Raw genomic sequence first — 27747 nt, 5'->3', positions numbered from 1 at the left:
GGTCCTACAAATCTCGGGGCTAACTTTCCCTTTACTCCAAATCGTTTAACTCCTCGGAGTGGTGACACACGAAGATATGCTCGATCTCCAATTTCATAGACTACCTCCTTGCATTTTGTATCGGCATAACTCTTCTGCCTGGACTGAGCTACCTTCAGTCTATCTCGAATCAACTTAACCTCAGATTCCTTGATTAAATCTGGTCCCAACAACTGACGGTCTCTGAATTCATCCCACGTTAACGGTGTCCTACACCTCCTTCCATACAAGGCTTTGAAAGGTGCCATCTTCATACTAGCCTGATAACTGTTGTAGGAGAACTCTGCGTAAGGAAAATTGTCATCCCAACTAGATCCATAATCTAGCGCAGAAGATCTCAACATGTCCTCCAGAATCTGATTGACTCTCTCGGTCTGTCCATCTATCTGCAGATGAAATGTTGTACTAGTCATCATCGTTATCAGGGTCGGAGGCGGTGTCGTCGATGATGATGTAGTCTTCTGGGTGGTTGTCCTCCTCTGGTGCAGGATCTCCCATGAATAGTCCTAGTTTCTTCTTTAGGTCTTCATTCTTCCCTAGTAGTACGGCAAATTCCTCTTTATATCCATCGCTTGTAGAGTTGAGTTCCTCTTCTAGCTCCATGTTCCGGGTCAACACCTTCTTCATGTCTATCATGCTGGCGCACATATGGTTCTACTGATGATGATTATGTTGGTTTAACTCCTAGATGTAGGCTGCAATTGACTTGTCCCTCCTGGTGCAGATCATCTCCCATTGCTCATCTCGGCGTCCGCATATCTGGTAGACGGTGTCCTTAAGATCCTGTGGTAAACATTGCCAATGCGTCCCATGGCGATGTGAGCTACCATGCTCTTTCCTAAACTCCAGGTTGGTGCGTCAAAGGAAAACTCTATGGGCTTCGTAACTGGTGTGAGTGTCCTTCCTGGAACATGTACTCGAATCATCCAGCGCTCTACTTCCGGTAGAGTGGCGGTGTAGATCCCCGTGAAGCTTGGTATACCGATGTTCAGGAATCTAGTGGCCTCCTTCAAGTGTCGTCCAAAAGGGGTATCTTCATATGGTTGAGCAAACTTATTTCTTGGGTCCGCCATCTATAGAGTAGAAAGTGGAGAAGAGTCAGAAATGAGTAGAGAAGAGTGTCCTATGGCTCATCTTAGTGGTCGCATCCTACAGTCAGCGTGTGCTCTGATACCATCTTGTAGCGATCTGACCTCAGATGGTCAAATCTATGTGTATAAGTGTCATCCCTGGATTGATAATGTTGACACACACAGTACTCGAGGATTTATAATAGAGTGCAATCACACACTTATTACATCGAATGTCTCAAAAGAGAACTTATTACAATAATATCGCTGAAGGCCATCTAAATAAGATAGCTACGGAAGGTTTGAAGGTAAATGAGTCCATCAACTCCAACGGTATAGCTGAGTGCACGACAACGACCTAGCGCACCTTACTCTTCATCTAAAAACTCTGCAACATAATACGTTGCAGCCTGTGTAGGTCAGCACATGGAGTATGCTGGCAAAATAATACTATAGAGCAATGGACATGTAACAACTATAACCATATGCATATTTGGCTGGTGGAGGCTCTATGGTTATTTTTGCAGAAAGCTAATTTTCCCCTACAACAAAGGAATATATTTTATTTAACTACAAAGTTTGTTGAAAACATTGAGAAGGTTCCTCCAACTCAATCCCAAATTAATAATAATCAACCCAAAAAATTAATTAAGTAGAGTGATGAGATAAAATCAATAATTCAAGTACCAGATACTCAAGATGTCCATAACTGGGGATACGGCTAACCATAATTAGTTTATACACTCTGCAAAGGTTTGCACACTTTTTCCCACAAGACTCGATCTCCTCCGTTGGATTTCTCGCACTTCATGGTGTTCGAGAAACGGATGACCGAGACACAGTCTTTCAAAAGCGTTAACTCTTTACTCTAGGTAGACAATACCACCTACATCCCCTACATATGCTAGCCTACCACTGAAAGAGGTCACACAACATACTCAACTATGCTAGAGCCCATAATGGCTTGTGGCCGCACACGGAAGTTTCTAGCATGAATAAACTTATGATCCCTTTGATCCTGGGTGGCAAACCGTAGGATGATCACACGGGTACTCCGGGATATCCCAGGACAACGCTGGATTGCTCCAGGTGCCCAGATAACCACTAGGTGCTCCAGGGTGCCTCAACCAATCCACCCAGATGTGTATGAAAGTAACCACCTTAAGTTTAACCATTAGTAAAACTCTCACATCTTTCATGGATCTCTCAAACCCAAACCACGTCTACGAGCATAGCATAGCAGTATAAGCATAACGTACAAGTAACTCCTAGGGTTTGAAATTAAGACAATAGGTTCTACCTCATCAACTACTTTCCATTACCGACAAATATTCAAGACCTAACCATGCAGTGTTTGAGGATTGAAAACTAATTCATAAAAACTGGGTAATAAGGATATGATCAAAGTGTTACTTGCCTTGCTGACGATCTGAAAACCCTAGTGACTCGTAGTAGCATGCTTCGCACTCCAGAAACTCTATCGTGAACAAACAATAGCATACATAAGCACTAAAGCATAGGATGCAAGGGTAAAACTCAAATGAAAAGATCCAAATTGAAAGTTCAACTGAAGAGCTTCGATTTGCAAAAATAATCAATCAAATTGGAGGTACGAAACTGAAACATGATCAAAATAAGTTCCAATTCAAATCTTCTTGAAACTAAATTTTAATCTCTCAAAACCATGTTCAAGTTGATTATCTGGAAAGAGGGGAAAAAGACGAAGATTTTGGCGTTGGTTTCACAGGATTTGGACAAGCGAGCAAAAAGTTGCGAGGGTTTGAAGATCAGGGACTAATCTATGATAAAAGAAATAACGGATAGCTCCCTGGCCAAAATAAAATAAAAAGAAAACTATCGAACGAACGTTCGCTAATAGACCCAAACGAACAAATGTGATCGTTAAAATGAACTAGACAGAGAACATTCGCTACTTAGAACCGATCGGAAATAACCGAGAAAAACCGAAATAAACCGATGAAGCCCTAAAAAAACTGATATTGGTTTTGACCTAAAAACCGGCTGGTCGGCGGTGGTTTTCCGGCGAGATGGCAAGGCGGCGGCTCCGGCGGACAGCGGCGCGGGGTTGCGGTGCGGGGGCGCGGCGTTGGGCGATGGAGCGGCGGAGTGCGGTGGCAAGGCGGCGGCTTGCGGCGGCGCGGCAGCGGCGAGGAGGCGGCTGTTGCGGCGTCGGGGTGAGGTGAGGAGGAGGGGCGGCGGCGGCTCCGCCTTATAAAGGCCGAGGGGGGTTGTGGCTTGCGGGAGGGGGCGCTGGGGCGGCTCGGGAGTCGTGCTCTGGCCGGACTCGGGCGGTGGCGGCGGCGGTGGGTTCTCTCCCGCGTAAGAGGATGCGGCGGGGTTGCGGGCCGGCCTGCTCGGCTCGGCCTTCGGCCCAGTTGGGTGGGAAGTTTTTTTAAATAAAATTTCACCCGAAGAAAATCCTAATAGAATATAAAAAAAATTCTAAAAATACCAGAAACAATTTTCACCGTCTAAACCTAATATTTAGAACAAAGTGAACATTTTTCTGGACCAAAATGCAATTTTCAAAAATGCATATTTTTCTAATTCAAATAAAATAGCAAATAAAATATAAATTTGATTTCAAAATTTATTCTCCAACATTCCTCTCTTTTGAAGAAGTCATTTTATCTTCTCTCTTTTATTTTGATTACTGGAAAGAATTGGAGAGAAAAGTATTAAAACAAAATTGATCCTCTTTTAAAATTTGAGAAAATTCCAATATGAAAATATGTGAAACCTCCAACTCTCTCCTTGGGTCCTTGAGTTGCTTAAGATTTCTAGGATCACCACCAAATGCAAATAAAACATGATATGCATATGATGACCTATGTATAACATCCAAATTGAAAATTGGGATATTACACATCACAACAATTTTAATAGCATGTTGGCACGCAAGGTAAACCATTATAAACTCCTAGCTAATTAAGCATGGCATGGGCAACTATAATCTCTAATTGTCATTGCAAACATGTTCCATTCATAATAGGCTGAATCAGGAATGAACTAATCATATTTACAAAAACAAGATAGGTCGAGTTCATACCAGCTTCTCTCATCTCAATCAGTCCATCATATATCATTATTATTTCCTTTCACTTGCATGACCGAACGATGTGGATAATAATAATAGTGCACGTGCATTGTACTAAGCTGGAATCTGCAAGCATTTAATACAAGCGAGAAGACAAGGTAACATGGGCTCTTAGTTGAATCAACAATAATGCATATGAGAGGCACTCAACATTTTCATCATGGTCTTCTCCTCTCGACCCCCAAAGAACAAGAAAAGAAATAAAACTATTTACACGGGAAAGCTCTGAACAAGCAAAAGAAGAACGAGAAATCTTTTTGGGTTTTCTTTTAATTACTACTACTACATGCATGGAAAGTAAACTAGCTAAAAGCTACAACAAATTAATAATTTTTTTCTTAAGGTTTTTCAAACACACAAGAATAATGCTGGAAAATAAAATAAACTAGCATGGGTAGTACAATGAAAAAGTATGAGCACCAACAACTGGCGTGAGTGTGTGAACATGAATGTAATGTTGGTGAGAAATACGTACTCCCCCAAACTTAGGCTTTTGGCCTAATGTGGTCTACGCCCACGGATCGAAGCTACTCCCTCCGGTGTATTGAGGAGGGTCCTCAGGGTGCCACTGGTTGGCGATCTCCTCCGGATCCCACTAATAAACAGACTGGCGATAAGGGTCAAGAGGCTCTGGGACTTGTGTCAGCCTGCAGTATGCATAAATGGCCTCTGGTAAGTTGAGATACGTGCCCGAAAGTATGTTAAACAAAGAGGGTGCAGGCAAGGTAATAATCTCATAGTGAGTTTTATCAAATATCAAGTTATACTTAAGCCTTTCCTTCTTATCTTTAACAATAAAATCATGTGCTACCTTACTCTTATAATATAGAAAAATAGGAGGCAACAACTTTTCCTCTTTCTAATAATGCCTAATAGGTATCCCAAAATGTTCAGCAAGGCGTGAAGCAAAGATGCCTCCAAAAATGGGGCCCTTTGTACGGTTCAGATTTAACCGTTTAGCAACAATAGCGCCCAAGCTGAAAGTGGTATCACGAAACAAAGCATGGCGCAATATGACAATATCAGGAGCACTAAGATTTCCACTGTTCCCGCGACCAATTAAGCATCTACTAGCAAATATCGCAAAGAAACATAGAACAGGAAAATGTATACTGGTAATTCTTGCATCAGAAACTTTCCTAGTTTCTCCTACAACAATTATATCAATAAACCCATCCACATCATTACGGTGTGGTTCCTCGATGTTGCCCTCTAAGGGTATCTTGCAGACTCGACAAAAATCCTGGAGTGACATCTCCTTAACCTCATCATATAAGTGAAACAACACTAAAGGTGGTGATTTCTTAGCATGGAAATAAAATTTTTGCACGAAAATACTAGTGAGTAGGAGATACTGTCCGTGATGGTCGTGGAGGAAGTCGGTGAGGCCTGCATTCTCAGCCAAGTAATAGAAATCATCGTAAATTCCGGTGGTTCTTAATAACTCTTCACAAGGCCATTCACATGGCCGAACCTCTAGAGTGCGAGGAAGATGGTATTTGGGCTTTTTATTCTCCTCATTCTGGTTACCCTTTGAGCTTCAACTTGAAGCGCCCCTCAACTATCTCTTAAAAATTTTCTCCCTCTAAAAATTTCTAAAATTTTTAGTGACTCAAAATAAAAGTGAACCAAACTCAACAAGATTGATAGCAACTACTCCTACAAGTGCATAGAGGCTATATCATGCATTAAAACTACTTTTGACCACATAAATTTGACATGCAAGCTCAAGAACAGGGTCACCTATGCAGCAAAAATTTGTAATAAATAAAGCACTAGAACAAAAACTAATTGGACCATTGGAGGAGTCACATACCTAAGAACAATCCCCCAAAGCAGTTTTGTGAATGGAGCTTTGAGCAAGGAGATCGAAAATGGCAGCAAGATGAGCTAGAACATGGGTTTGAGCTACGAGATGATTTTTCTGGAGGAAGACGAAGTGTGTGGGTGCTGGAATAAGTGGAGGGGGTCCACATGGGGTCCACGAGGTAGGGGGCGCGCCCTGGGGGGGGGGCTGCACCCTCGTGGCCAAGTGGTGGGGCCCCCTAGTGTGTTCTCAGTGCCAATAATTCTAAAATATTCTACAAAAAATCATATATCATTTTCAGGACATTTGGAGAACTTTTATTATTGGGGTATTTTTATTACAAGGATAATTCAGAAAACAGACATAAAATACTATAGTTGCATTATTTAATCTAAATAACAGAATGTAAAAGGAAGGTACAAAGAGTTGTGCTTTCTAACTTCATCCATCTCATGCTCATCAAAAGGAATCCACTAACAAGGTTGATCAAGTCTTGTTAACAAACTCTTTCCGAATAACATGAAACCGGAGAATTTTCGAATAACACTAGGTTACCTCAACGGGGATATGCATGTCCCCAACAATAAGAATATCATATTTTTTCTTGACAGTAGGGAGAGGAAATTTAAAACCTCCAGTAGTTATCATTGAAATTTTTCAATAGAATTGATACTGTGGACTTGAGTTTGTTTCCTCGGAAAGTGTACCGTATGCTCATTACCATTAACATGAAAAGTGACATTGCCTTTGTTGCAATCAATAACAACCCCTGCAGTATTCAAAAAGGGTCTACCAAGGATAATCGACATACTAACGTCCTCTGGAATATCAAGAATAACAAAGTCCGTTAAAATAGTAACATTTGCAACTACAAGAGGCACATCCTCACAGATACCGACAGGTATAGCAGTTGATCTGTCCGCCATTTGCAAAGATATTTCAATAGGTGTCAACTTATTCAAATCAAGTCTATGATATAAAGAGAGAGGCATAATACTAACACCGGCTACAAGATCACATAAAGCAGTTTTAACATAGTTTCTTTTAATGGAGCATGGTATAGTTGGTACTCTGGGATCTCCTAGTTTCTTAGGTATTCCACCTTTAAAAGTATAATTGGCAAGCATGGTGGAAATTTCAGCTTCCGGTATCTTTATTTTATTTTTAACAATATCTTTCATATACTTAGCATAAGGATTCATTTTAAGCATATCAGTTAAACGCATACATAAAAAGATAGGTCTAATCATTTCAGCAAAGCGCTCAAAATCCTCATCATCCTTTTTCTTGGATGGTTTAGGAGGGAAAGACATGGGTTTCTGAACCCATGGTTCTCCTTCTTTACCGTGCTTCCTAGCAACGAAGTCTCTCTTATCATAATGTTGATTCTTTGATTGTGGGTTATCAAGAACAACAACATGTTCAATCTCTACATCATTGTTATTGCTAGGTTGAGCATCAACATGAACATCATCATTAACATTATTACTAGGTTCATGTTCATTACCAGATTGTGTTTCAGCATCAGAAATAGAAATATCATTGGGATTCTCAGGTGTGTCAACAACAGGTTCACTAGAAGCATGCAAAGTCCTATCATTTTTTCTTTTTCTTCTTCTTATAAGAACTAGGTGCATCAACATTAGTTCTCTGATAATCTTGCTCAGCTCTCTTAGGGTGGCCCTCAGGATACAAAGGTTCCTGAGTCATTTTACCACCTCTAGTCACAACTCTAACAACATTTTCATTTTCCTTATTATTCAATTCTTTGAGCAAATCATCTTGAGCTTTAAGCACTTGTTGTACTTGAGTGGTAACCATAGAAGCATGTTTACTAATATGTTTAAGGTCACCTTTAACTCTAGACATATAATCACTCAAGTGTTCAATTATATAAGCATTATGTTTCAATTGTCTACCAACATAAACATTAAAGTTTTCTTGTTTAACAATAAAATTATCAAATTCATCCAAGCATTGGCTAGCAGACTTATTACAAGGAATATCACCTTCATCAAATCTATAGAGAGAATTTACCTATACTACCTTTGTCGGGTTATCAAGATCATGTATTTCTTCAATAGGTGGTAAATTCTTAACATCTTCAGCTTTAATACCCTTTTCTTTCATAGATTTCTTTGCCTCTTGCATATCTTCAGGACCAAGAAATAGAATACACCTTTTCTTCGGAGTTGTCTTAGGAGTTGGTTCAGGAAGTGTCCAATCATTATCATTACTCAACATATTATTCAATAGCAATTCAGCTTGCTCAACAGTTCTTTCCCTAAAAACACAACCAGCACAAATATCAGGTGGTCTCTGGAAGCATCGGTTAGTCCATTATAAAAGATATCAAGTATTTCATTTTTCTTGAGAGGATGATCAGGCAAAGCATTAAGTAATCGGAGAAGCCTCCCCCAAGCTTGTGGGAGACACTATTCTTCAATTTGCACAAAATTATATATTTCCCTTAAGGAAGCTTGTTTCTTATGAGAGGGGAAATATTTAGCAGAGAAGTAATAAATCATATCCTGGGGACTACGCACACAACCAGGAGCAAGAGAATTAAACCATGTTTTAGAATCGCCCGTTAAGGAGAACGGAAATAACTTAAGGATATAGTAGTAATGAATTTTTTCCTCATGAGTGAATAGGGTGGCTATATCATTCAATTTAGTAAGATGTCCAACAATAGTTTCGGATTCATAGCCATAAAAAGGATCAAATTCAATCAAAGTAATTAACTCAGGATCGACTGAGAAATCATAATCCTTATCAAAAATACAGATAGGTGAAGTAGCAAAAGCAGGGTCATATTTCATTCTAGCATTCAAAGACTTTTCTTTCAGATTAGCTAACAGTTTCTTAAGATCATATCTATCTTTGCAAGCTAGAAGATCTCTAGCAATTTCTTCATCCATAACATAACCCTCAGGCACATCAGGCAATTCATATCTAGGGGGAGAATCTTCGTCATCACTTTCATCAATATTGTCAGTTTCAATAATTTCATTCTCTCTAACCCTAGCAAGTTGTTCATCAAGAAATTCACCTAATGACACAGTATTATCAAGCATAGAAGTAGTTTCATCATAAGCATAATGCACAGTAGAAGTGTCATTATCAATAACATGCGACATATTAGAATCAATAGCAGGAGTAGGTGTCGCAAGTTTACTCAAAATAGAAGGTGAATCAAGTGCAGAGCTAGATGGAAGTTCCTTACCCCCCTCGTAGTTGAGGGAAAAATCTTGGTTCTTTCATCTTTCAAGTTTCTCATAGTGATCTACAGATATAAATCCCAAGTGAATCAAAGAATAGAGCTATGCTCCCCGACAACGGCGCCAGAAAATAGTCTTGATACCCATAAGTATAGGGGATTGCAATAGTTTTTGAGGGTAGAGTATTCATCCCAAATTTATTGATTCCGACACAAGGGGAGCCAAAGAATATTCTCAAGTATTAGCAGTTGAGTTGTCAATTCAACCACACCTGAAAGACTTAATATCTGCAGCCAAGTATTTAGTAGCAAAGTAGTATGGAGGTAGCGGCAACGGTGGCAAAAGTAACAGTAACAGTTGTGTAGCAATTGTAACAGTGGCAACGGAAAAGTAACTAAGCAAATATCAATATGTGAAAAGTATAGGAAATGGATCAATGATGGATAATTATGTCGGATGTGATTCCTCATGCAACAGTTATAACATAGGGTGACACAGAACTAGCTCCAGTTCATCAATGTAATATAGGCATGTATTCCGAATATAGTCATACGTGCTTATGGAAAAGAACTTGCATGCCATCTTTTGTCCTACCCTCCCGTGGTAGCGGGGTCCTATTGGAAACTAAGGGATATTAAGGCCTCCTTTTAATAGAGTACCAAACCAAAGTATTAACACTTAGTGAATACATGAACTCCTCAAACTACGGTCATCACCGGGAGTGGTCCCAATTATTTTCACTTTGGGGTTACCGGATCATAACACATAGTAACTTGCAAGATAGGATCAAGAACTCACATATATTCATGAAAACATAATAGGTTCAGATTTGAAATCATGGCACTCGGGCCCTGGTGACAAGCGTTAAGCATAGAAAAGTCACTGCAACATCAATCTTAGAACATAATGGATACTAGGGATCAAACCCTAACAAAACTAACTCGATTACATGATAAATCTCATCTAACCCATCACCGCCCAGCAAGCCTACGATGGAATTACTCACACACGGCGGTGAACATCATGAGATTGGTGATGGAGTAAGGTTGATGATGACGATGACGACGGATTCCCCTCTCCGGAGCCCCGAACGGACTCCAGATCAGCCCTCCCGATGAAGATTACGGCTTGGTGGCGGCTCCGTATCGTAAAACATGATGAATCCTTCTCCCTCTTATTTTTTTCTCCCCGAATGTGAATATATAGAGTTGGAGTTGACGTCGGTGGAGCCTGAGGGGGCCCATGAGGCAGGGGGCGCCCGAAGGGGGGCGCCCTGCACCCTCGTGGATAGGCTGTGGGCCCCCTTACACTGGTTAGTGACTCCGGAAGCATGCACGTATAGTCTCTCGTTATGCTATGATGTTGGAGCATGATTTATTTTGACTGTCTTGCTTATGAGTGGCGGTCAGGGACGAGCGATGGTCTTTTCCTACCAATCTACCCCCCTAGGGGAATGCGTAGTAGTACTTTGCTTCGAGGGCTAATAAATTTTTGCAATAAGTATATGAGTTATTTATGACTAATGTGAGTCCATCGATTATACGCACTCTTACCTTCTCGCAATTTGCTAGCCTCTATGACACCGTGCATTGCCCTTTCTCACATTGAGATGTGGTGCAAACTTCGTAGGTGCATCCAAACCCCGTGATATGATATGCTCTATCACACATAAGCCTCATTATATCTTCCTCAAAACAGCCACCGCACCTACCTATTATGGCTTTTCCATGGCCATTCCGAGATATATTGCCATGCAACTTCCACCGCTTCCGTTTGATGACATGATCATTCACTGTCATATTGCTTTGCATGATCACATAGCTGACATAGTGTTTGTGGCTCAGCCACTGTTCATCATTTTTATTACAAGTTATGCTAGATCATTGCACATCTTGGTACATGCCAGAGGCATTTATATAGAGTAATATTTTGTCATAGGTATCGAGTTGTAATTTTTTATTTATTTTGAGTTATAAGTAATTAGAGGTGTGATGATCATCGTTATTCATTTTTAAAGCAGTGCCCCAGTGAGGAAAGGATGACGGAGACTATGATTCCCCCACAAGTCGGGATGAGACTCCAGACTATGAGAGAGAAAAAAAGAAAAAAAGAAAAAAAGAAAACAGAAAAATAAAAAAGGGGAAAAAAGAAAAAAAATAAACAAAGAAAGAAGGGGCATTGCTAGTATCCTTTACCACACTTGTGCTTCAAAGTAGCACCATGTTTTTCATATGGAGAGTCTCCTATGTTGTCACTTTCACATACTAGTGGGAATTTTTCATTATAGGATTAGATGCACACCCACTTAGTTTTCATATTGAGCTTTCATACACTTATATCTCTTAGTGCATTCGTCGCATGGCAATCCCTACTCCCCATGTTGATATCGATTGATGAGCATCTCCATAGCCCGTTGGTTAGCCGCATCGACGTGAGACTTTCTTACTTTTTTGTCTTCTCTATATTTACCCCCATCATCATACTCTATTTCATCCGTAGTGCTATATCCATGGCTTGCGCTCATGTATTGCGTAAGAGTTGAAGAAGCTGAAGCGCATTAAAAAGTATGAACCAATTGTTCGGCTTGTCATCGGGGTTGTGCATCATAAATACTTTGTGTTAAGAAGACAGAGCTTGACAAGACTATATGATTTTGTAGGGATAACTTATTTTAGCATTGGTATTTTGAAAGACATGGTTGCTTGTTGATATGCTTGAGTATCTAAATTATTATGTCAAAACTAGACTATTGCTTTGAATCACATAAAAAGTCCAATTGTCCATGCTATAAAGAAAAGAATATGATATGACAGGTTAAATAGCACTCCACATAAAAAATTCTATTTTTATCAATTACCTACTCGAGGATGTGTAGGAGTTAAGCTTGGGGATGCTGATACGTCTCCAACGTATCTATAATTCTTTATTGTTCCATGCTATTATATTATCAATCTTGGATGTTTTATAATCATTTTATAGTCAGTTTATATCATTTTTTGGTACTAACCTATTGACATAGTGCCAAGTGCCAGTTCTTGTTTTTTCCGTCTTTTTTACATCGCAGAAAATCAATATCAGACGGAGTCCAAATGCCATGAAACTTTACGGAGATTTTTTATGGACCAGAAGAAACATGTTGGGCCCTGGTTGCACCTGGGGGGAGTCCCGAGGAGGGGACAACCCACCAGAGCGCGCCAGGAGGCCCAGGCGCGCCCTGGTGGGTTGTGCCCACCTCGGGTGCCCCCCGGACCACCTCTTTGCTCTATAAATACCCAAATATTCCTAAAACCCTAGGGGAGTCGACGGAATATTCATCCAGCCGCTACAGAGTCCAGAACCACCAGATCCAATCTAGACACCATCTCGGATCGGGTTCACCTCCTCATTGGTCCCTCTCCGATGATGCGTGAGTACTTCTTTGTAGACCTTCGGGTCCATAGTTAGTAGCTAGATGACTTCATCTCTCTCTCTCTCTTGATTCTCAATACAATGGTCTCTTGGAGATCCATATGATGTAACTCCTTTTGCGGTGTGTTTGTTGGGATCTGATGAACTCTGAGTTTATGATTAGTCATATCTTTTTATATCCATGAAAGTTATTTGAGTTTCTTTGATCTCTTATATGCATGATCTATTATAGCCTCGTATTTCTTCTCTGATATTTGGGTTTTATTTGGCCAACTTGATCAATTTATCTTGCAATGGGAAGAGGTTCTCGGTAGTGGATTCGATCTTACGATGCTTGATCCCAGTGACAAAAAGGGAACCAACACGTATGTATCGTTGCTACTAAGGATGTAAAGATGGGATGTATATCTACACAATAGATAAACGGATCTCGTCTATATCATGTCATCGTTCTTATTGAATTACTCCGTTTTTCTATGAACTTAATACACCAGATGCATGCTGGATAGCGGTCGATGTGTGGAGTAATAGTAGTATATGCAGGCAGGAGTCGGTCTACTAATCTTGGACGTGATGCATATGTAATGATCATTGCCTAGATATCGTCATAATTATTTGAGGTTCTATCAATTGCCCAACAGTAATTTGTTTACCTACTGTTTGTTATCTTTCTCGAGAGAAGCTACAAGTGAAACCTACGCCCCCGGGTCTTCTTCCTCATATATTTGCTTGCGATCTACTTTTCGTTTGCATTTTTTTCCAGATCTATTAAACCCAAAATACAAAAATACTTTGCTGCACTTCATTTTATTTATGATCTATTATGTTAATCTACTACAATTTCCTGGCATCATTACCTAAAAGGGATTGACAACCCCTTTAACATGTCGGGTTGCGAAGTGTTGTTATTTGTGTGTAGGTGTTGTTTACATTGTGTTGCTTGGTTCTCCTACTGGTTCGATAACCTTGGTTTCTTCACTGAGGGAAATACCTACTATCGCTGTGCTGCATCATCCCTTCCTCTTTGGGGAAATACCAACGTAGTCCTAGCAGACAAAAGCTTTTCTGGCGCTATAGTCAGAGAGCAATCAACTAATCATACACGCAAATGTGTACTATCAAGATCAGGGACTCATGGGAAGATATCACAACACAACTCTAGACACGAATTAAAATAATATAAGCTTTATATTACAAGCCAAGGGCCTCGAGGGCTCGAATACATAAGCTTGAATACAAACGAGTCAGCGGAAGCAATAATATCTGAGTAGAGACATAAGTTAAGCAATTTTGCCTTAAGAAGGCTAGCACAAAAGTAACAACGATCCAAAAGGCAAGGCCTCCTGCCTGGGAACCTCTTAACTACTCCTAGTCGTTAACGGTCTCCACGTTGTAGTAGGTACCCTCGGGGTAGTAGTAGTAATCGGTGGTCACATTTGACTCATGGACACCATCATCTGATCGCAGCAATCGGGTATGGGGGGGAATTAGCAAAGCTACCATGACTACTCATCGAAAGTACTCGCAAGACTTACATTAGAACTATTCTAAGTATGCATCGGTATCAAAGGGGTGGTATGTATCTGTGGACTTAACTGCAGAATGCCAGAAGAGAAGGGAAAGCCTAGCCTATCGAAGACTAGCATCTTCAAGCATCTTGCAACATCCCAAGAGATAAGAGTAACATAGCATAATAGTAGTAAGTTTGTTGTAATTAACATTGACACCCAGAGATCCTTCCTCGACTCCCTGCGAGAAAGCAATGCCGAAGCCACATATCCATTTCATGCCTCAGCATCCAATTTGATACATGTCCAATGTATCTGTAATTTTTGATTGTTCCATGCTATTATATTATCTGTTTTGGATGTTTTATATGCATTAATATGCTATTTCATATTATTTTTGGCACTAACCTATTAACCTAGAGCCTAGTGCCAGTTTCTGTTTTTTCCTTGTTCTAGAGTTTTACAGAAAAGGAATATCAAACGGAGTCCAAACGAGCTGAACATTTATGGTGATTTTTTATGCACCAGAAGAAGCGCACGAATCATAAGAGTTTGACTCGAAGCTTCACGAGGAAGCGACAAGGGTGGAGGGAGTGCCCCCTGTCTTGCCGCTACCTCGTGCACCCCCTGGCATGAAGCCGACGCCAAAAATTCATATAAATCTAGAAACCACCGGAAAGAAACCTAGATCGGGAGTTCTGCCACTGCAAGCCTCTTTAGCCATGAAAAACCAATCAGGAGCCCATTTTGGCACCCTACCGGAGGGGGAAACCATCAGCAGAGGCCATCTTCGTCATCCCGGCGCTCTCCATGATGAGGAGGGAGTAGTTCACCCTGAGGGATGAGGGTATGTACCAGTAGCTATGTGTTTGATCTCTCTCTCTCCCTCTCGTGTTCTTGATTTGGCACGATCTTGATGTACCGCGAGCTTTCTTACTATAGTTGAATCATATGGTGGTTCTCCCCCTCTATCTTTTATGATGAATTGAGTTTTACCTTTGAGGTTTCACTATTATCGGATTGAATACTATTATGGATTTGAGAACACTTGATGTATGTCTTGCGTGGGATACCCGTCGTGACAATGGGGTGTTCTATTGATTTACTTGATGTATGTTTTTGCACTCAACTCGTGGATTCCCGAGGTGACATTGCGGTAATCTATGCATAGGGGTTGATGAATGTTTGCGTCCTTGTTTCTCCGGTAGGAATCTTTGGGCACTCTTTGAAGTTCTTTTTGTTGGATTGAATATTATTAATCTGAAGTTGTTTGATGCATATCGTATAATTGACCCAAGGATACTTGTGGTGACATTGGAGTATCTAGGTGACATTAGGGTTGGCTGATGTGTATCATATGGTGTTATTTTACTATGAACTCTAGGGCTATTTGTGACACTTATAGGAATAGATCAATGAATTGATCGGAAAGAATAACTTTGAGGTGGTTTCATACCCTACAAGCAATTTCATCTTATGTTCTCCATGATAGGAACATTGGAGTGACTTTTGTCGCATGTTGAGGGATTGCCATATGATCTAATTATGTTATCATTATTGAGAGAACTTGCACTAGTGAAAGTATGAACCCTAGGCCTTGTTTCCTAGCATTGCAATACCGTTTCCACTAACTTTTGTTACTAGTTACCTTGCTGTTTTTATATTTTCAGATTAGAAAGACCTATATCTACCATCCATATTAAAGTTGCATCACCATCTCTTCGCTGAACTAGTGTACCTATGCAATTTACCATTGTATTGGGTGTGTTGTGGACATAAGAGACTCTTTGTTATTTGGTTGCAGGGTTGTTTGAGAGAGAACAAAGTTGCTATCTATGATGATTATTGTGATGACATGTATGCTATAAAGAATAATGATAACCTTGAAACTTTTCATCATGTTTTCAATTTTCAATTGGATTATGCCTCACATGATACTTATTTTGTTTGCTCCCAGTACTATTGATGAGAAGAATTTAGCTTATGTGGAGGGTAGTAAATTTTCTATGCTTGTGGATCATGCAAATATTATTTATGTGATAGTTATATTGTTGAATTCATTCATGATGCTACTGAAAATTATTATGAGAGAGGAACATATGCTTTTACATATTGCAATAATATCTTTCCTCTCTATGTGTTGAAAATCTTGAAGTTATTCTTGTTTTTCCTTCCTATGCTAGTTGATTCTTGTTCTCATAAATTGTTTGTTCACAAAATCCCTATGCATAGTAAGTGGGTTAGACTTAAATGTGCTAGTCATATGCTTCATAATGCTCCCATTATGTACAATCCTTATCTTTTATGTGAGCATCATTGAAATCATCATGCCTAGCTAAAAAGGAAGTAAAGAAAAGTGCTTGTTGGGAGACAACACAACATTTACCCATACTTTTTGTGTGTGTTCACATGATTGTGCTACTGTATTAATCATGTTTATAGCTTTTGTTTCAATAAAGTGCCAAGTAAGACCTTTGGGATGGTCTATGGTCATAGTTGATTTGATCTTGCTGAAAAACATAAACTTTTGCACCCATTAAAATTATTGTCATTTATTACAGAAGCGTGGTAAAATACTGATTATTTTTGCACAAGATTTATACACAAATTGCCCAGGTTGTCCTAATTTTTCAGAATTTTTAGAGTTACAAAAGTATGGAAAGTTTCCAGATTACTATAAACTGTTCTGTTTTTGACGGATTCTGTTTTTCATGTGTTGTTTGCTTATTTTGATGAATCTATTAGTAGTATCACTACTAGGGAAAGCCTAGCAGTTGCGCGGGTTAAATGCTTATCAGTAGCGCGGGTGGCCGCGCTACTGATACGGCGCTACGGCTAATGCTTAACAGTAGCGAGGTTTGACCCACGCTACTGCTACCTAGGGATAGAAGCAGTGTTGGTATGCAACAAGTGCTACTGCTAATAGCTGCAACGCCCTTGAACAAAGAGCGCTACTGCTAAGAACTCGCTGCTGCTAAAGCCATACCCCAGGCTACTATTATTAGTTTTTGATTTTTTTCTACTCCATATTTTGTGCTACTGAATTTTGTTTAGGGCTCTATACAATAATCTCTAGCATATCATACACATAAAAATGTAATCATAGCATATACATACAAATAGTCTCATCAAATCATGTCATCATCATAATCATCATCCAACACAAAGTGGTCTCTCGTCATCATCTTGAAAATAGTGATACAAGTCTCGAATACTTGCAACTACATCGTCATCCACCTAAACAATGATATACGCGAGAAGAGCTATCACTATGAGTGAGAGCAGAAATATGCAATACATCAGGCGGCGGTTATGAGTCCTCTCTCTCGCTAGCGCGAACCTCAAGTAACTAGCTTCGACTTCTTGTCTGCTTTTGAAGCCTTTATGGCTGGCGCCCGAGACCCCATCCACTTGCGCCTGACACTCAGGCCACTCGTCGTACACCCCCGGACCTTCTCTTTGTACACGACATAGCACTGCTTATTCGCCATCAAGAATCTAGGTACCTATTAGAGATGCATCTTCATCAAGAGAATGTACAATCATATGCAACAAAATATACTAGAGCAACACGGAAAAGAAAGGGTTAGCAACTAGATGCAACATATAGTACGCAAGCTAATTAACTAGAGGTACATAGGACATCGTACCCAAACTAACATAGCGTTATGCAAGTTCGGCAGGGACCACGGACATCACAAAGTTTCATCGCTACAGAAAGTATACAAGTTCAACTGACACATATCATCATCATCGGCATCGTAAATCAGTAGAAGTTACATCCTTCCATATCATCAAGGATGGACCCTAGCTTCTTGAACGGTGTGAGGTGATGACGGTGCATGCCTATGCGAGTTCAGATGTCAGCTCGCGATATAGGGTCGTGGTGGAACATCCCCTTCTCATCGACGACTTCTTTCATGATGATCGTTGCAATGTCCCTCTTGATGCAAAAGAAGTTGTCTCTAAGTTTATAATCCGCTTCTCCATGAGATTCTACCCACTTGTGGATATGATCATCATTTCTGCTTGTCATGCGAAGCTTTTGGTGATCCATGTTGAACTCAATCATGAGACGGAGGAGGTAGAATCCATCTTTCTTGATTGTTTTTGGGACATTGATGCAGCAGAAGTTAGTTTTATGCGAGAAACCCAACTTCTTGTTTCTTTGTTTCCTGATCTTCAGGTGGCCACCCCTAATGCTGAAGCCTTGGAGAGCATCATCTAGAATATTCATTATGTGGGTGTAGTCCTTCTTCTCGTAGTTTCTGGTTGGGTCAAAATACACGGTGTGGGAGACTCGCAAGTAAAAAATGATAAGGATGGCGTGACCATTGCTGCAGGGAAAAACACCTCAAATTATTCTCCATATGAGCGAGAAGGAATGATTGAAATGTACGAAAAGGTTGTCCGGAACTGACTTAATTTGGATGATAAGGCAGGAGGACAATTTCCTGGTCCTTATTATGTACCATGAAGTTTTGGAGGTACGCCCTAGTAGTTTCACGCTCAAAGTCGCTGAGACTCAAGAAGGACTCGTGCATGTAGTATGGATCCGCCACACAGATTTGCGAGACTTCTTCTCTCTTCATGATGGAGCTCATATGTAGCGCAAAAGGTGGATGATTGTAAAATCGAGCCGCCGTGTGTCCAGGTAGCACTTCCCCTCAGGCACACGAGCTGCGTATGTCAGATATCCTGGATCCTTCGAGGCTAGTAGGCTTTTCTCAGTCGACAACACATGGTCGTACAGTCTCCTGAGATCCCCTAATAGTGCCTCCAGTAGTTTCGGCAGTAGCATCGGCTCGCCCGTGACATGGAACATGGCCACACCATTGACTAGCACACACTCTTCAAAATCCACCATCTGGCTACTATGTGCTCTGGCTTGTTTGTAGGCAGCTGAGCCTATCTTCCCCGGTCTCTTCCTCTCCTTTTTCTTGGGCACACCTTCTAGACCCTTCCTTAACCCTTGCCCTAGTGCTGCCGGGCTAAGCACTGTACGACCCCCGGCTAGTTGATCCTGTGTTGAGGCGGCTTCTTCAGGCGTGTCCTGTGATGATTTCATGAGGAGAGACTTCTTCCAATCCCTACTAGGACGTTCCTGCCCAGGCAGATCATCCATACCCTCATCAGCATGCTGATAACCCGACTCATCATATGGCTGAATTATCATATCTAAGTCACCGTCATAGGCGCATGTGTTGAGGAAACTCATTGGGTCCTCCATCTCCTCCATCACATCATCCATTCTTTGTTCTACGGGGCCAATTACATCAACCACTATTGGACCCCCTTCATCACGTCATCCGCCGGTCTCACACAGCACTACATGAGCTGGTAATTGCGTAGGCGGGGTGGTGGTCCCCATACATGCTTGTTGATGTGTGGTTATTAGTGTGCTCTCGGCCGTCTCGAGACAAAGAAGATTCTTCGGCCATAGCAGCACCCAACCCTTGCAGCTTCCAATCCACAACGAGGTCTCATCGTCCTCTCCCCTAGCCGTACTGGAGGAGGCAAATCCTCGTGCCCCGATTTCAAACTTGACAAGGTAACCCTGAAGTGCCCAGTGGGGATCGGCTGGCTGTGGAACATGAGTTCCAAGGGCTTCGTTATCACACCCTTTCTCACATCCACCTTCTGGCCTTTGATGAAGTAGAGTATGGTGCACGGGGTTTCGTCTGCCTGCAAACACATGCCTGCGGCGTAAAACATCCGAAAGGCAACGAAAATGGAATATTATATATATATATATATGTTTGTGCAACATGTAATTACCATGAGGGCGTCGAGCTCAGCCAAAGACGAAGGCCCACCTAGCGCGCAAGAGAATAAGGACGGGATGCTATGCGCGAGTGCGGGTGCGAGAGCAGGCCCAGTTGTGTGAGCAGGTGATAGTGCGGTGGTGTTGTTCACGGAGTTGCTCACGATGAAACTATGCATGGTGAAATCATGTACTGTCTTGTCTGGATTTTCCTTCATCGAGTTGATGATAACCGAGAGCAAGTTAGTAGAGAAATCATTTCTCACGTATTTACAGCTGCATTGACTGCCTGCTATAGCAACTCATTTTCTCCTCAACTGTTTTTTCGCGTCCTCAACTGCTTTTTTCTCGAATGCAAGCTTCACCTTCTCATTGATGTCTGCCTAAATAAACTTCTTTTTCTTCTTCTTGGCCTTCGGGCCCTCATTGTAAAACACCTTCCATGTGGCACCATCTCCGGCGCCGTGCACACGTCCATATTGCGGATGCTAGCCCGAAGGGAGTCCCTTAAGTTCGTTCAAGGCCCGGTTGAGAGGGGTGTCCCACTTGGGCCTCATCGGCGAAGTAGGGCTTTTGCCTGCAAGCTGGTGTTGCTTCTCCTGCAGAAGGAATGTGAACCTTTTATGAATGTGTAGTTGACTTGATCAGGAGCTAAATGTAAGGTGGTAAAAGAATAATTACATGTATTCTAATCAATCTCCTCATGGTTTGGTCAATGTAAAAAACCTTCTTTTCCTTGTCCCACTTGTAGCGGGACCTGATGAAGTCACACTCCAAGGGGTTGGTGAACTTCACGAAAGAGTCTGGGAGACCCATGGCTTCATGTTCCGCGTCCTCCTTATCCCGTATGGGCCTTTTACCGAGGTAGCCACAGCTTCCGAGGTGATGCTTCCCCGTGTTCCTTTGCTAAAGGCTCTTGAATTTCGCAGCCTTAGCCTTGACTACTTCGGTAGCGCAAGTGTCCTTGAATTTTTTGAACCCCTCTTACGTAAGTGTCGGATTTTCCTCCAGAATATTGGACATGGGTTCCTCAGCCTCAATAGCTCGTTTCACCCTCCCTTTCAAGGAGGCCAAATCATTGATGAACATGCCCATGGCATGATTGTTAATCATTTTCATCTTTGGATCATCCCACGGTTGTTCTATGCTATCATCCCGGTCGGGGAACTTCAATCTCTTGTGCAACTACGTCAGGAGCAGCTGCCTCAAATGTTCTTTACTCCTTAAGTCATCGTCGTTGATGCTCGCGCATTCCCGTAGGATGCATCCTACTTGGTTCCCGTAGCACTTGCGAGGTTCTTTCGGCTCTAATGGCTCAAATTTGCCAGGTGCCTGATACGTCTCCAATGTATCTATAATTTTTGTTTGTTCCATGCTATTATATTATCTGTTTTAGATGTTTAATGGGATTTAATATTCTTTTTTATAATATTTTTGGGACTAACCTATTAACAGGAGGTCTAGTGCCAGTTTCTGTTTTTTTGCCTATTTTAGAGTTTCGCAGAAAAGGAATACCAAATGGAATCCAAACGGAATGAAACCTTCGCGATGATCTTTCTAGGACCGAAAGCAAACCAGGAGACTTGGAGTTGAAGTATGGAACGCCACGAGGCGGCCACGAGGCAGGAGGGCGCTCCCAAGGGGGTAGGCGCGCCCCACCCTCGTGGGCCCCTTGTAGCTCCACCGACGTACTTCTTTCGCCTATATATACTATTATACCCTTGATCGATCGCAGAGAGCCACAAAATCCACTTTTCCATTGCCGCAACCTTCTGTACCCGTGATATCCCATCTTGGGGCCTTTTCTGGTGATCTGGCGGAGGGGGAATCGATCATGGAAGGCTTCTACATCAACACCATAGCTTCTCCGATGAAGCATGAGTAGTTTACCACAGACCTTTGGGTGCATAGTTATTAGCTAGATGGCTTCTTCTCTTTGATTCTTAATACAAGGTTCTCCTCGATGTTCTTCGAGATCTATTCGATGTAATACTCTTTTGTGGTGTGATTGCCGAGATCCCATGAATTGTGCGTTTATGAACAAGATTATATATGAATATTGTTTGGTTCTTCTCTGAACTCTTATATGCATGATTTGATATCTTTGCAAATATCTTTGAATTATCGGTTTAGTTTGGCCTACTAGATTGATATTCTTGCAATGGGAGAAGTGCTCAGCTTTGGGTTCGATCTTGCGGTGTCCTTTCCGAGTGACAGTAGGGGAAGCAAGGCACGTATTGTATTGTTGCCATCGAGGATTAAAAGATGGGCTTTATATCATATTGTTCGAGTTTATCCCTCTACATCATGTCATCTTGCTTAATGCGTTACTCTGTTCTTATGAACTTAATACTCTAGATGCATACTGGATAGCGGTCGATGTGTGGAGTAATAGCAGTAGATGCAGAATCGTTTCTATCTACTTGACACAGATGTGATGCCTATGTTCATGATTATTGCCTTATATATTCTCATAACCATGCGCTTTTCTATCAATTACTCGACAGTAATTTGTTCACCCACCATAATACATGCTGTCTTGAGAGAAGACACTAGTGAAACCTATGGCCCCCGGGTCTCTTTCTTATTATATTGCATCTCTTTTATTTACATCGCATCTATTTTACTATTTTGCAATCTTTACTTTACAATCTATACAACAAAAATACCAAAAATATTTATTTTACTATCTTTATCAGATCTCACTTTTGCGAGTGACCGTTAAGGGATTGACAACCTCGTTATTGCGTTGATTGCAAGGTTCTTGATTGTTTGTCTAGGTACTATGTGAATTGTGCGTTGTCTCCTACTGGATTGATACCTTGGTTCTCAAAACTGAGGGAAATACTTATGCTACTTTGCTGCATCACCCTTTCCTCTTCAAGGGAAAACAAACGCATGCTCAAGAGGTAGCAAGATGGATTTCTGGCACCGTTGCTGGGGAGATCTATGCCAAGTCAAGACATACCAAGTACCCATCATAAACTCTTCTCCCTCACATTACATTATTAGCCATTTATCTCTCGTTTTCCTTCCCCCACGTCTAAAACAATTTTCAAAAACCTTTGCCTTTTCTTCGCCCCTCTTCTGTTCGTCTCTTTTCACTTGCTTCTTGTGTGCTTGTATGTTGGATTGATTGTTTGTCACGATGGCTCAAGATAATACTAAATTGTGTGACTTTTCCAATACCAACAACAATGATTTTATTAGCAGTCCGATTGCTCCTACTACCGATGCTGAATCTTGTGAAATTAATACCGCTTTGTTGAATCTTGTTATGAAAGATCAATTTTCTGGCCTTCCTTGTGAAGATGCCACTACCCATCTAAACAAGTTTGTTGATTTGTGTGATATGCAAAAGAATAAAGATGTGGATAATGATATTGTTAAATTGAAGCTATTTCCGTTTTCGCTTAGAGATCATGCTGAAACTTGGTTCTCTTCTTTGCCTAAAAATAGTATTGATTCATGGGATAAGTGCAAAGATGCTTTTATCTCTAAGTATTTTCCTCCCACTAAGATCATCTCTCTTAGGAACAATATTATGAATTTTAAGCAACTTGATCATGAGCATGTTGCACAAGCTTGGGAGAGGATGAAATTAATGATACGCAATTTCCCTACTCATGGTTTGAATTTGTGGATGATTATACAAAATTTTTATGCCGGATTGAAATTTTCTTCTAGAAATCTTTTAGATTCGGCCGCGGGAGGCACTTTTATGGAAATCACTTTAGGATAAGCTACTAAACTCCTAGACAATATTATGGTTAATTATTCTCAGTGGCACACCGAAAGATCCACTAGTAAAAAAGTTCATGCGATTGAAGAGATTAATGTTTTGAGTGAAAGATGGATGAACTTATGAAATTGTTTGCTAATAAAAGTGTTTCTTCTAATCCTAATGATATGCCTTTGTCCACTTTGATTGAGAATAATAATGAATCTATGGATGTGAATTTTGTTGGTAGGAACAATTTATGTAACACCGTGTATAGAGGAAACTTTAATTCTAGGCCGTTTCCTAGTAATTCCTCTAATAATTATGGTAATTCCTACAACAACTCTTATGGAAATTTTAATAATATGCCCTTTGATTTTGAGATTAGTGTTAAAGAATATATGAGTTCGCAAAAGAATTTCAATGCTTTGGTTGAAGAAAAATTGCTTAAGATTGATGAGTTGGCTAGGAACGTGGATATAGTTTCTCTTGATGTTGATTCTTTGAAACTTAGATCTATTCCACCTAAGCATGACATCAATGAGTCTCTCAAACCCATGATAATTTCCGTTGATGAGTGCAATGAAAGAACTGCTAGGATGTGTGCTAAAAAAGATTGCTTTGTGAAAGCGTGTTCTTCTAGTTTTCCTGATAATAATGATGAAGATCTAAAAGTGATTGATGTGACTCCTATTAAATATTTGTTTTGCAATATGAATCTTGATAAAGATGGGACTGGAGATGAGTCAACTTTAGTTAAAAGGCGTCCCAGTGATTCGAGTTTTTAGATCTTGATGCAAAAGTTAATAAAAGTGGGATTGAAGAGGTCGAAATTTTACATAGCAATGAACCCACTATTTTGGATTTCAAGGAATTTAATTATGATAATTGCTCTTTGATAGATTGTATTTCCTTGTTGCAATCCGTGTTAAATTATCCTCATGCTTATAATCAAAATAAAGCTTTTACTAAACATATCATTGATGCTTTAATGCAATCCTATGAAGAAAAGCTTGAACTAGAAGTTTCTATAAATATAAAACTTTATGATGAGTGGGAACCTACTACTAAAATTAATATTAAAGATTATGAATGCTATGCTTTATGTGATTTGGGTGCTAGTGTTTCCACGATTCCAAAAACTTTGTGTGATGTGCTAGGTTTCCGTGAATTTGATGATTGTTCTTTAAATTTGCATCTTGTAGATTCCACCATTAAGAAACCTATGGGAAGGATTAATGATGTTCTTATTGTTGCAAATAGGAATTGTGTGCTTGTAGATTTCATTGTTCTTGATATAGATTGCAATCCTACATGTCCTATTATTCTTGGTAGACCTTTTCTTAGAACGGTTGGTGCAATTATTGACATGAAAGAAGGAAATATTAGATTCCAATTCCCGTTAAGGAAAGACATGGAACACTTTCCTAGGAATAAAATTAAATTGCCTTATGAATCTATTATGAGAGCCACTTATGGATTGCATACCAAAGATGACAATACCTAGATCTATTCTTGTTTTTATGCGTAGCTAGGGGCGTTAAACATAGCGCTTGTTGGGAGGCAACCCGATTTTATTTTTGTTCTTTACTTTTTGTTCCTATTTAGTAACAAATAATTCATCTAGCTTATGTTATGATTTTATTTTTATGTTTTAATTAGTGTTTGTGCCAAGTAAAGCCTTTAGGATCTTCTTGGGCGATTGTTGTTTGATCTTGCCGACAAAAATAGAAAGTATGCGCTCACGATAATAGTTTTCGTTTTTTACCAGAGAGCGATAAAATACCAATTCCAACTTAAGTAGATCAATATACAAATTATCCTGGGCGTCCTAAATTTTCAGAATTTTTGGAGTTACACAAGTATTCGGAACCTCCAGATTACTACACACTGTTCTGTTTTTGACAGATTCTGTTTTTTGCGTGTTGTTTGCTTGTTTTGATGCATCTATGGCTTGTATCGGGGGGTATGAACCATAGAGAAGTTTTAATACAGTAGGTTTAACACCAATATAAATAAAGAATGAGTTCATTACAGTACCTTAAAGTGGTGGTTTATTTTCTTATACTAACGGAGCTCATGAGTTTTTCTGTCGAAGTTTTGTGATGTGAAGTTTTCAAGTTTTTGGGTAAAGATTTGATGGATTTTGGAATAAGGAGTGGAAAGAGGCTAAGCTTGGGGATGTCCAAGGCAACCCAAGGTAAAATTCAAGGACAACCAAAAGCCTAAGCTTGGGGATGCCCCGGAAGGCATCCTCTCTTTCGTCTTCGTCCATCGGTAACTTTACTTGAGGCTATATTTTTATTCACCACGTCATATGTGTTTTGCTTGGAGTGTCTTGTATGATTTGAGTCTTTGCTTTTTAGTATACCACAATCATCCTTGCTGTACACACCTTTTGGGAGAGACACGCATGAATCGGAATTTATTAGAATACTCTATGTGCTTCACTTATATCTTTTGAGCTAGATAATTTTGCTCTAGTGCTTCACTTATATCTTTTTAGAGCACGATCATGGTTTTATTTTATAGAAATTATTGATCTCTCATGCTTGACTTATATTATTTGGAGAGTCTTCTAGAACAGCATGGTAATTTGCTTTGGCTATAAAATTAGTCCTAATATGATGGGCATCCAAGATGGGTATAATAAAAACTTTCATATAAAGTGCATTGAATACTATGAGAAGTTTGATTCCTTATGATTGTTTTGAGATATGAAGATGGTGATATTAGAGTCATGCTAGTAGATTGTTGTGAATTTGAGAGATACTTGTGTTAAAGTTTGTGATTCCCGTAGCATGCACGTATGGTGAACCGTTATGTGATGAACTCGGAGCATGATTTATTTTTTGATTGTCTTCCTTATGAGTGGCGGTTGGGGACGAGAGATGGTCTTTTCCTACCAATCTATCCCCCTAGGAGCATGCGTGTAGTACTTTGTTTCGATAACTAATAGATTTTTGCAATAAGTATGTGAGTTCTTTATGACTAATGTTGAGTCCATGGATTATACGCACTCTCACCCTTCCACCGTTGCTAGCCTCTCCAGTACCATGCAACTTTCGCCGGTACCGTAAACCTACCATTTACCTTCCTCAAAAAAGCCACCATACCTACCTATTATGGCATTTCCATAGCCATTCCGAGATATATTGCCATGCAACTTTCCGCCGTTATGTTTATTAAGGCACGCTTCATCATTGTCTTATTGCTTTGCATGATCATGTAGTTGACATCATATTTGTGGCAAAGCCACCTTCATAATGTTTTCATACATATCACTCTTGATTCATTGCACATCCCGGTACACCGCCGGAGGCATTCACATAGAGTCATATTTTGTTCTAAGTATCGAGTTGTAATTTTTTAGTTGTAAGTAAATAAAAGTGTGATGATCTTAATTATTAGAGCATTGTCCCAGTGAGGAAAGGATGATGGAGACTATGATTCCCCCACAAGTCGGGATGATAGTCTGGACGAAAAATAAAAGAGAAAAGAAAAAAAGAGGCCATAAAAAGAAAGCGAGAAAGGCCCAAATAAAAAAATGAGAGAAAAAGAGAGAAGGGACAATGCTACTATCCTTTTTCCACACTTGTGCTTCAAAGTAGCGCCATGATTTTCATGATAGAGAGTCTCCTATTTTGTCACATTCATATAATAGTGGGAATTTTTCATTATAGAACTTGGCTTGTATATTCCAATGATGGGCTTCCTCAAAATGCACTAGGTCTTTGTGAGCAAGCAAGCTGGATGCACACCCACTTAGTTTCTTTTTGAGCTTTCATACACTTATAGCTCTAGTGCATCCGTTGCATGGCAATCCCTACTCACTCACATTGATATCTATTGATGGGCATCTCCATAGCCCATTGATACGCCTAGTTGATGTGAGACTATCTTCTCCCTTTTTGTCTTCTCCACAACCACCATTCTATTCCACCTATAGTGCTATGTCCATGGCTCACGCTCATCTATTGCGTGAGGATTGAAAAAGTTTGAGAACATCAAAAGTATGAAACAATTGCTCGGCTTGTCATCGGGGTTGTGCATGATTTACATATTTTGTGTGATGAAGATAGAGCATAGCC

The sequence above is a fragment of the Triticum dicoccoides genome, chromosome 4A (genome assembly GCF_002162155.2).
Source record: "Triticum dicoccoides isolate Atlit2015 ecotype Zavitan chromosome 4A, WEW_v2.0, whole genome shotgun sequence".
NCBI lineage: Eukaryota > Viridiplantae > Streptophyta > Magnoliopsida > Poales > Poaceae > Triticum > Triticum dicoccoides.
Note: the sequence above shows the minus strand (reverse complement) of the source record.